Here is a 12188-nt window from a genome sequence, read left to right on the forward strand (position 1 = left end):
AGTTACTTTTCAAGTAATTAATTACTTTTAGAATCTTGTAACTCAGTTACTAACTCAGTTACTTTTTTGAAGAAGTAACTAGTAACTATAATTAATTACTTTTTCAAAGTAACTTGCCCAACACTGATCATTTATCTGAACTGAGCACTGAATCAGATAAAAAGTCTGATAAATGAGAGAGAAACTCGAGGAAGGGCCGGGTGGATCACAGATAACAACAAATAAAACTGTTTTGGAGTTTTCCAATTAGGGTGGACAAAGTTAACAGTCAGGTTTTGTTAACTTTGTCTGGGACTTTGGTTGATTAATAAGTTAGTGAGCATGATTGCTGGCAGGGGACCACAAAAAAAGTTCTGATCTGAGTTCTGACAAGCAGCACAATCCAATATTGTTTTGGAAAAGCTACATAGCGATTCAATGTCAGTTTTAGTGACCTTCGATTGACATAACCCAGTGTCATTCTGCCAACATGAATTATGGAGCATGATTAGTTTTTGGGACTCCAGAGGCAGGTGACAGGTACTGGCAAGTCAAGCGAAGTGTAGCCTTGGCAGTAGCTGAAACAAAAGGCCGGGCAATGAGACCATGGAGTCAGACTGATTCTGGCAAAGTGTCAGGTACCTCAGGAGGTACCCCAAGAGGCACCTGACCTTTCTAGGGAAAGCACGAAATCAGCTTCTAAGTGAAAGGATAAGACAGGTCCATTTCACTACAGATGCCCTCCAGAGCAAGATTAGCCAGACTCTGCAGGAACTGAAAACCCTCTCCTATTTTAGAAGAGGTTTACAAGCTTGTGGACAAGGCTCAGCAGGCCCAGCACTCTAAAGGAAAAGAAAGACAACACAGGAAATTCCACACTTTGCTATTAAAAACATTCACTCCTCAATCAGAAGTAACAAAACAGAGAAGAACCCACACATGGGGGCAGTCAGGAAAAATGGGTGAAGAACTTTTCAGACTGGAATTTCACTGAACCTGAAAAGAAAGTGCTAGCCAAAGGACTCAATTTTGCCATTTCTCCTCAACAGTTGCCCATAGTGGACCTCATCACAGCCATGGAAACCGCCATACGGATTAATAAATTATCACAAACAGAAGCAAAGCAAATCAGGATGAAAGTTTCAGCCACCCTCTCCAGTGCCAAAGTCCCTCAATCTAACCCAGGGGTCGGCAAAGGGCACGGGAAGGGTTAACTGACGGCACGACCATAGCTGGACTGGCCATCGGGCATACCGGGCATTTGCCCAGTGGGCCGATGGTGATTTTTCGTTTTTATGGGCCAATGATTTTATTTTATTTTATTTTTGTAACGGTATAAACAATGACAGGTGGTGGATTGGCCAGATGCTGGTGGCTGACAGCTGGTAACTGTGCAGGGGCGGGTCTAGCAAAGTTTTGCCAGGGGGCCATGTAGGGCATTAACAGGGAAAGGGGGGGACAAGGAAATACTTTTCTTTCTTATTCTCATTTAAAATATCTAGTTTTTATTAAATTATTATCTGAATTCAACCAAAATTTTTATCTGATGTACAACGTATAGAAATCATACATATACCAACAAGACAGTGTACATCACTGTCACAACGTTTGTTTTCATTCAAAGGCTTTATGGCTTTTCCTATAATACCTGGTGGGCTGGTCTCTAGTCAAAATGCCCGGGCCCATTTTTTGTCCCAGTCCAGCCCTGGGCACGACACGCAGTGAATTAATCTGAGAAGGTGCATTAAAAAATAAATGGCCGGGCCAGCGGTGCACATCGCAAATTAGCTCACATACACACATTAGTTGTGCCGCTTCTTAATGACGGTATCTTAGCTAACAACCCCAACTACCAGATTCAACTTGTAATTGGCTAAAAATCACTTAGCCTACTGGTGAGAGGGACGTTGCTAGCTGTCAGTTTTTTCAAGCGATGTTGTAATTTCCACATTCTGACACTTCAGATGCTTCAGGAGCTGTCCGCTCAGCACAGCAACTGTTAATATAGAGCGTTATTAAATTTATTGCTAATGTAATTATATGGCACATTGACTTCTGAGGAAATTTTAGATGGCTGTCGCTTCCCTGAGCAAAGACCACAACATCACCATTAGTGGTACAACGGATCACGGTTGATCCGTAATCCGAACCGACTCCATGGTTCGGCACGCACGTGATCTGAAGATTTGAAAAAGAAGGAAAAAAAGTATGTGTATGGTGTGCGTAGTCAGTCTGTCAAGCGATAGTTATGGCCAGCGCTAGCGGTCCAAGTGGAGGAGCAGAGGAGTTTGCGGCATTTAAGCAGCCCTTTGCTGCCCAATCCGACCGGGCTAAAGCTATTGCAAAAGCTACTGGGGTGTTAAGCTGCAGACGGGCGGCCGCATTCCCTTGTGCAAAACAAGGGTTTTAAACTATGATGAACGTGCTTGAGCCACGCTATGATATCCTGTTGCACGTCCACTTCAGTGACAAGATTGTATCCAGACATGTATGAGCAGGAAAAGTTTAAAGTTATTGCTGAACTGTCCCAGGCATCTTTTGTTGCCCAACTACGAACAGGTGGACCTCCAGGTCAACAGAAAGCTACGTGACCGTGACCGCTCATTATATCACAGCGGAGTGGTAGATACAAAGCCCTGTACTGCCCTATATTGCACCTTAATTTGTTTTTATATAATTGTGTGGAATGAGACTTGAGTTGAATGTTTTTAATAGACAAAAAATACTTAAATAAGTTAATAAGTAAATGTTAAAATTTTGTCTTTTTTTCTTTTTTTTGCTGATCCGAAAATTGATCTGATCCGTGACTTAAAACCGTGATCCGATCCGAACCGTGAGATTTTTGATCCGTTGCACCACTAATCACCATATTACCAGCTGACAAAGGTGGTTCTAAACACAACAGATTACCACACAAAGATCACTACTCTGCTCAGTGACAACGATACCTACGAAGCCTTAAAGCGAGACCCCACAAGCAGCTACAAAAAGAAAGTTATCGCTTGCCTTCAAGACCATGAAAAGCACAAAACCATTGACCGCCCTACATATCAGCGCCTATACCCAGGGGATGCCATATCCTGCATTTATGGACTTCCTAAGATCAACAAAGAAGGGGTCCCACTCAGACCCATTGTTAGCAGCATAAACTCAGCCACTTACAACATTTCGAAACACCTTGCTACCATCCTAGCACCTCTTGTGGGGAACACCCCACACCACATCAAGAACTCCACCGACTTCACCGACAAGGTCCAGAAACTTACCCTGGATCCAGATGAAACCATGGTGTCCTTTGATGTAGTCTCTCTCTTCACTTGCATACCCACCACGGAGGCAGTGGAGACTGTCAGAAAACGACTACAAGAAGACAGCTCCTTGGAAGACAGAACCAACTTCACCCCCGATCAGATTTGCACTCTGTTAGACCTCTGCCTTACCACTACATATTTCAAATACAACAGGCAAAAACACGGATGTGCCATGGGCTCCCCGGTGTCCCCTATTGTAGCCAACCTTTATATGGAGGAAGTGGAAAGAAAGGCTCTTGGCTCTTTTAAAGGGAGAGTACCCAGCCACTGGTACAGATATGTAGACGACACCTGGGTCAAAATCAAAACACAAGAAGTGGAATCCTTCACTGCGCACATTAACGCCGTGGACAAAAACATCAAGTTCACCAGGGAAGACACAAAGGATAACTGTTTGCCTTTCCTGGACTGTGCCATGCGCATTGAAGAGAATGGAAACCTCAACACTGAAGTTTACTGCAAGCCCATACACACTGACCAGTACCTCTTCTTTGACTCCCACCACTCTCTGGAACACAAACTTGGAGTAATTAGGACCCTACTTCACCGGGCAGAACTTGTTCCCTCTAAGCCTGAAGGGAAAAAGAAGGAACACACACATGTAAAGGAAGCTCTTAAAACATGCGGTTATCCCAACTGGGCTTTCATCAAGTCAGCAAAGATGCACAGAAAAGGAGATCAGACACCAACTAGGGAGGACAAGAAAGACAAACACAACAACATTGTCATCCCCTATGTAGCCGGTGTATCAGAAAAACTCAGGAGAGTTTTCTCCAAGCACGACATCCCAGTGTATTTGAGACCCAGCCACACACTCAGACAGAAACTGCTTCATCCCAAAGACAAAACTCCTAAACACAAACTTAACAATGTAGTGTATGCTGTACAGTGCACCGAGGAATGCTACACTCTCCTCTACATTGGAGAGACCAAACAGCCACTTCATAAACACATGGCACAACATAGAAGAGCCACCTCCACAGGACAAGACTCAGCCGTCCATCTGCATCTAAAGGACAAAGGTCACTCTTTCAAGGATGCCAATGTTCACATTTTGGACAGAGAAGACAGATGGTTTGAAAGAGGAGCAAAAGGAGCCATTTATGTCCACTGTGAACGACCATCTTTGAATAGAGGCGGTGGTTTACGACACCAACTGTCTGCCATCTATAATCCAGTTTTGAGATCCCTTCCCAGATGCCTTAATGCCCACTCACATCCTGGGGTAGCCGACCTCAGGAAATCACATGATAGGGTGGGGCCAGGTTTCACAATGAGCTCACCCGAAACCTTGGCTGATTGTGACCTACACCCATTTTCACACCTTGGCTGATGTGATTAGGTATTGTGTAGCCTAGAAAAGTTTTCTTAATCAAATTCAGATTCTGAATACTTTTTATATATACTTTTATTACATTTTAATCCCAGATGAAACACAAAAAAACATTAAAGAACAAAAGAAACACAAATTTTGTCTGCTGCTGTTTTCGCTTATTAGTTTTTATTAAACCAACTTAGGTGCAAACTCAGGTGTGACTTACAGATTCATTTCATTATCATATTAATGTACTTTTACCTTAAATTATGTTTACGCTACATCATTGTGACGTTGGTTACATCTCTACCACCAAAAAACCAACCATATCAACCAAGCTCAGTTTGCATTTCACTGCGATGTCGTTTTTGTCCTTTTCAAATACAAATTCAAAATGAGAGTTCACTGTCTTGAAGGCTGTTCTTACTGCCCTGCCATAATGCTAGCTGAGCTACACTGGCACAGCCTTTGACCAGCTGGTTGGACTCTACAACTTGACATTATCATCACAGGCGCAAAAACCATTTCTGTAACACGCAAACAAACAGATGCATTAGTATCAATAAAACATAAATGATTTAATGTTTTATCTGTCAAACATGCTTGAACATTTATAGCATGTGCATGCAGAGGCTCTTAAAGGAATCTTATTTTCAGCATGACAAATAAGCTTTTCACAGTTTCTTAATGACCACATATATATACAGTATATTTCTCATGTGTCATCACCACAAGCACTCTATTTTTAATTTGCTTTCACAGAGTGTCATGCATATTTAAATGTAGCAGGGATAATTATTGCTGTTATTCCAGTATGGGAAAAGAACAAAACAAGATGTGCTAAACCAAGGAGTTCAGGCTGAAACCACAGGCTACATTTCCTCTTTTCTACGTGGCCCAGTCAGAAATCATAAGATCTCTCAGTGATAAAAATGAGCCTGCTGGAGACTAGATGATCAACACAACAAGAAGAACAAAGATATTATTCTGTATTGTCATCTTTGTACTTTGATATTTTTTAATTGCTTGAATAAAACATAATCACTGTATTTCTTTGCAGGTCTAAATTTTTCTAAAACAGCCTCCTGTCAAGCGCAACAGCTTTAAAAAAAATCCTTTTTAGGTTGAATATTTATAGTAAAGTGACCTACTACTGATCATTCCCCACCAACCAGTTTTACCTCTACATTAGCTTTATTTGTATTTACTGATTGATTTATATGTAGATAGGTACATCAGACACACAAGAAATGTGGGTAAAGAGGATGAAAGATTTGATGACAGCAAATGAAATGAGCACTTCACTCATGAGAAGAGGCTGAGGGAAAGTTTAAAAACAGCCAACACTTGTTTCTTTTTCTGAAACAGCAAAGATCCTGCACAACATTTGCTTAACTGTATCCCACACACATGACACACACGTTTCTAAAGGGGAAGGTTGAGGTACTAAAGAAAAACAGTGATGCATTAAATTGTTTTTGTTTTTTAAATGAGCTCATTAATTCAGTGCTCTCATAGTGTACAAAACTCAGCCTTAAGGCAGTTCTCTGTACAGCACTGTCAAAGCCAACCATAGGAGGGGCATCAAAAGCCCCTTTTCCTTTTGTACCTACTCGGATCAAATCTCCACAGCTTGGATTGACTGTTTTTTCATTACAATCAGGTACTACCCAATGTGCATAGCCTTTGTTATAGTAATGCATAGCATCCCATGATGTAATTAGTATGTGACATGAATGCTACAACAAAGGCTGACGTCGAGGCAAGGATATAGCTGCTGCTCTGTCTGTAGCGTTTCGTCAGACTCAGGGACCACAGTGCTGTTTTTTTTGTTGTCATTTCCCTCGTTGCCAGGTTTCAGAAATGGTGCTTTTGACTTTTGTGAATGAAACGCTCTCATCACTCATCCAGTGATGCCACTGAACAGCCAATCGGTGGAACGTACTCTGAGGACATCACATTTTAGTACCTGCTCAGATAGTGTGGAACCCCAGCCGAAAAGGGGCTAAATAGGCCAAGGAAGCCTACATGGGTGCATTGTGAGTCAAACGCATTGACTCACTATGCACAAATCGCAAGGCACAAATCGTCATTACACGAAAGAACAGACCGGACCTCCCCGGTAAAAAGGCTGCTTAGCATAACGCCAGAGCAGTTGTTACTTCCCATTATGTCGATCGCTTCATTTTGGAGGGTTGTAAGCTGTTTTAAATGACAATGAGTGCCTTTAAATGATGCTTTTTCTGTGGATTCATGCGCAACACTGAACAGATGTAACATATACTCTCAGTCTGGCACACAACAACACACTTTATTTAGATCACACTTTTATTAACAGAGTTACAAGGTGCTTCACAGAAAGAAATTTATGATATATTAAACATCAAACAAATAGTTAAAAACATAAAAACAGATCAACAGTGCATTACATTCCATTAAAATTATTATATAATGGTAGAGAAACAAGCGAAGCACACTGAGCGATCCTTTCTGAAGGAAATATAAACTCAGGCTATCAGGATCATTGCCTTGAAATCAAAATCTTCTCCTTTTCACTTGTGTGACTTGGACTTTTTAAGAGACTTTAAAGAGAAAAAAAGAGAGAAACAGCTAAAGAGCTGCTGTTAAGATTTTAGAGCTGAGGCTGAATTTGGATTGACATATTGCAGTCAGAGCTCTCCTCTGGGTCACCACGTTGCCCTGTTGAGGTGATCAAATGAAAGCATTTCAAAACAAACGCCATTTGTTTTGTCCACAAATGCATTTATTATCAGTGAGAATAATTACCAGTGTACAGTGGCTTGCAAAAGTATTCGGCCCCCTTGAACTTTTCCACATTTTGTCACATTACAGCCACAAACATGAATCAATTTTATTGGAATTCCACGTGAAAGACCAATACAAAGTGGTGTACACGTGAGAAGTGGAACGAAAATCATACATGATTCCAAACATTTTTTACAAATAACTAACTGAAAAGTGGGGTGTGCGTAATTATTCAGCCCCCTTTGGTCTGAGTGCAGTCAGTTGCCCATAGACATTCCCTGATGAGTGCTAATGACTAAACAGAGTGCACCTGTGTGTAATCTAATGTCAGTACAAATACAGCTGCTCTATGACGGCCTCAGAAGTTGTCAAGGAGAATATTGGGAGCAACAACACCATGAAGTCCAAAGAACACACCAGACAGGTCAGGGATAAAGTTATTGAGAAATTTAAAGCAGGCTTAGGCTACAAAAAGATTTCCCAAGCCTTGAACATCCCACGGAGCACTGTTCCAGTGATCATTCAGAAATGGAAGGAGTATGGCACAACTGTAAACCTACCAAGACAAGGCCGTCCACCTAAACTCACAGGCCGAACAAGGAGAGCGCCAATCAGAAATGCAGCCAAGAGGCCCATGGTGACTCTGGACGAGCTGCAGAGATCTACAGCTCAGGTGGGGGAATCTGTCCATAGGACAACTATTAGTCGTGCACTGCACAAAGTTGGCCTTTATGGAAGAGTGGCAAGAAGAAAGCCATTGTTAAAAGAAAACCATAAGAAGTCCTGTTTGCAGTTTGCCACAAGCCATGTGGGGGACACAGCAAAGATGTGGAAGAAGGTGCTCTGGTCAGATGAGACCAAAATGGAACTTTTTGGCCTAAATGCAAAACGCTATGTGTGGCGGAAAACTAACACTGCACATCACTCTGAACACACCATCCCCACTGTCAAATATGGTGGTGGCAGCATCATGCTCTGGGGGTGCTTCTCTTCAGCAGGAACAGGGAAGCTGGTTAGAGTTGATGGGAAGATGGATGGAGCCAAATACAGGGCAATCTTGGAAGAAAACCTCTTGGAGTCTGCAAAAGATTTGAGACTGGGGCAGAGGTTCACCTTCCAGAAGGACAAAGACTGTAAACATAAAGCCAGGGCAACAATGGAATGGTTTATAACAAAACATATCCATGTGTTAGAATGGCCCAGTCAAAGTCCAGATCTAAATCCAATCGAGAATCTGTGGCAAGATTTGAAAACTGCTGTTCACAAACGCTGTCCATCTAATCTGACTGAGCTGGAGCTGTTTTGCAAAGAAGAATGGGCAAGGATTTCAGTCTCTAGATGTGCAAAGCTGGTAGAGACATACCCTAAAAGACTGGCAGCTGTAATTGCAGCAAAAGGTGGTTCTACAAAGTATCGACTCAGGGGGCTGAATAATTACGCACACCCCACTTTTCAGTTATTTATTTGTAAAAAATGTTTGGAATCATGTATGATTTTCGTGCCACTTCTCACGTGTACACCACTTTGTATTGATCTTTCACGTGGAATTCCAATAACATTGATTCATGTTTGTGGCTGTAATGTGACAAAATGTGGAAAAGTTCAAGGGGGCCGAATACTTTTGTAAGCCACTGTATATGTTGCAGACCATCACAGAAACAGTTTACCCTGCCTGGTATAGGGCTACCGGGGCCCCGAGGGTGAGCATCTGGTGGCCTGGCCTTAGTCCTTTGGGCCTGGCCGGGCACAGCCCGAAAAAGGAACAAGGGCCCGTCTTCCTGCAGGCCCACCACCTGCAGGAGGACGGGACAAGGGCCCCTCTTCCTGCAGGCCCACCACCTGCAGGGGGCACAGTAGGGGTCGGGTGCAATGTGAACCGGGCGGCGGTCATGAGCGGAGGTCCTGGCGGACTGATCCCCAGCTACCAAGACACAACTGGGACAACTGGGACATGGAATGTCACCTCCCTGGTGGGGAAGGAGCCTGAGTTAGTGCATGAGGTTGAGAGGTACTGGCTAGATAAAGTCAGGCTTACCTCAACGCATGGCTTGGGCCCTGGAACCAGCCTCCTGGAGAGGGGCTGGACTCTGTCTCAGTCTGGAGTTGCCCCTGGCGAGAGGCAGCAGGCTGGGTTGGGTATCTTGGTATCCCCTCGGCTTGCTGCTGGTATGTTGGGGTTTCTCCTAGTGGACAAGAGGGTTTGCTCCCTTTGCCTTCGGGTAAGGGAACGGGTCCTGACCATCGTCTGTGCTTATGCGCCAAGTGGCGGTTCAGAGTGCCCAGCCTGTTGTCCTACTGGGAGACTTCAATGGTCACGTGGGCAATGACAGCGAGATCTGGAGGGGCGTGATTGGGAGGAACGGCCTCCCGGATCTGAACCCGAGCGCTGTTTTGTTATTGGACTTTTGTGCAAACCACAGTTTGGCCATAACGAACACCATGTTCGAACATAAGTGTCCATAAGTGCACGTGGCACCAGGACACTCTAGGCCAGAGGTCGATGATCGATTTTGTAATCGTATCACCAGACCTGAGGCCATATGTTTTGGACACTTGGGTAAAGAGAGAGGCTGAGCTGTCAACTGATCACCACCTAGTGGTGAGTTGGATCTGGTGGCGGGGGAGGACGCTGGACAAACCTGGCGCGCCCAAACGTACAGTGAGGGTGTGCTGGGAATGCCTAGCAGAGGCCCCGGTCCACGAGATCTTCAACTCACACCTCCGGGAGAGCTTCAACAGCATTCTGAGGGAGACTGGGGACATTGAGTCCAAATGGACCATGTTCAGCACCTCCATTGTGGAAGCTGCTGCACTGAGCTGCGGCCACAAGATAGTTGGTGCCTGGCATGGTGGTAATCCCCAAACCAAATGGTGGACACAAGAGGTCAGAGGAGCCGCCAAGCTGAAGAAGGAGTCCTACCGGGCATGGTTAGCCTGTGGGACTCCGGAGGCAGCTGATAGGTACCGACAGGCCAAGCGGAACGCGGTGTGGGCGGTGGCTGAAGCAAAAACTCGGGTGTGGGAGGAGTTCGGAGAGGCCATGGAAAAAGACTTTTGGACTGCCTCGAAGAGATTCTGGCAAACCGTCAGGCGACTCAGGAGGGGAAAGCGGTGCTCTACCTGCACTGTGTATAGTGAGGGTGGAGTGCTGCTGACTTTGACTGAGAAAATTGTAAGACGGTGGAAGGAATACTTCGAGGACCTCCTCAATCCCACTGGCACATCCTCCGTGGCGGAAGCACAGTCTGGGGGTAAAGGGGATGACCCGCCAATCTCTGGGGGCGAGGTCACTGAGGCAGTAAAACAACTGCTTGGTGGCAGAGCCTCTGGGATGGACAAGGTCCGCCCCGAGTTCCTGAAGGCTCTGGATGTTGTACGGCTTTTTTGGTTGACAGGCCTCAACAATGTTGCTTTTAAGGATAATTGAGGGTGCATGGGAGTTTGCCCAACCAGTCTACATGTGTTTTGTGGACTTGGAGAAGGCATTCGACCGTGTCCCTCAGGGGGTCCTGTAGGGGGTGCTCCGGGAGTATGGGGTGTCTGGCCCATTGCTACGGGCCATTCAGTCCTTATACAACCGTTGCAAGAGCTTGGTCTGCATAGTCGGCAATAAGTCTGACTCATTCCTGATGGGTGATGGGCTCCGCCAGGGCTGCCCTTTGTCACCGATTCTGTTCATAATTTTTATGGACAGAATTTCTAGGCGTAGCCAACTGGTAGAACGCTTTAACTTGGGTGGTGATTTCATCTCTGCTTTTTGCAGATGATGTGGTTCTGTTGGCTTCTTCGTGTGATGGCCTCCAGCTCACCTTGGAACGGTTCGCAGCCGAGTGTGAAGAGGTGGGAATGACAATCAGCACCTCCAAATCTGAGGCCATGGTCCTCAGCCAGAAAAGGGTGGAGTGCCCACTCCGGGTCGGGGACGAGTTCCTGTCCCTAGTGGAGCAGTTTAAGTATCTCGGGGTCTTGTTCATGAGTGACGTGAGAAGGGAGCAAGAGATCGACAGACTGATTGATGCGGCGGCCGCAGTGTACCAGCCTGTTGTGGTGAAGAGAGAGCTGAGCGTAAAAGCGAAGCTCTCAATTTACCGGTCGATCTACGTCCCTGCCCTCACCTATGGTACGAGCTGTGGGTAGTTAGCAAAAGAACAAGATCGCGGATACAAGTGGTGGAAATGGGCTTCCTCCGAAGGATGGCTGGCCTCTCCCTTAGAGATAGGGTGAGAAGCTCGGCCATTCGGGAGGGGCTCAGAGTAGAGCCGCTGCTCCTCCACATCAAAAGGAGCCAGTTCAGGTGGTTCGGGCATCTGACAAGGATGCCTCCTGGGCACCTTCTGGGTGAGGTTTTCCGGGCATGACCCACTGGGAGGAGGCCCAGGACACGCTGGAAAGATTATATCTCTTGGCTGGCCTGGGAACGCCTTGGTGTTCGCCCAGACAAGCTGGAGGAGGAGGAGAGGTGTGGGCTTCTCTGCTTGTGCTGCTGCCCCCACGACCCGGCCCCGGATAAGCGGAAGAAAATGGATGGATGGATACATTTTGAATTTCAAATCTCACATTTTTTGCACTCACTTGTCTATTTAATGACTTTGAGCTGAATCACTGATGTGACATTGGTGTAATCACCTTCTGCTGGACCTGAAATAATAATTTTATTGACTTTCATGTTTAACCAAGTTATTGTATAATCATCCAGCTTCTATGTTAATGAAAGTGTATACTTTACCATTTTCAGTGTTTTCACATCTTCTGACTGTCTCATAGACAGAATGAACACCTGCAGGTCAGAGAAAATCAGTCACCTCATGTCTGTGATA

This window comes from Oreochromis niloticus, linkage group LG3 (assembly GCF_001858045.2).
Source record: "Oreochromis niloticus isolate F11D_XX linkage group LG3, O_niloticus_UMD_NMBU, whole genome shotgun sequence".
Taxonomy (NCBI): domain Eukaryota; kingdom Metazoa; phylum Chordata; class Actinopteri; order Cichliformes; family Cichlidae; genus Oreochromis; species Oreochromis niloticus.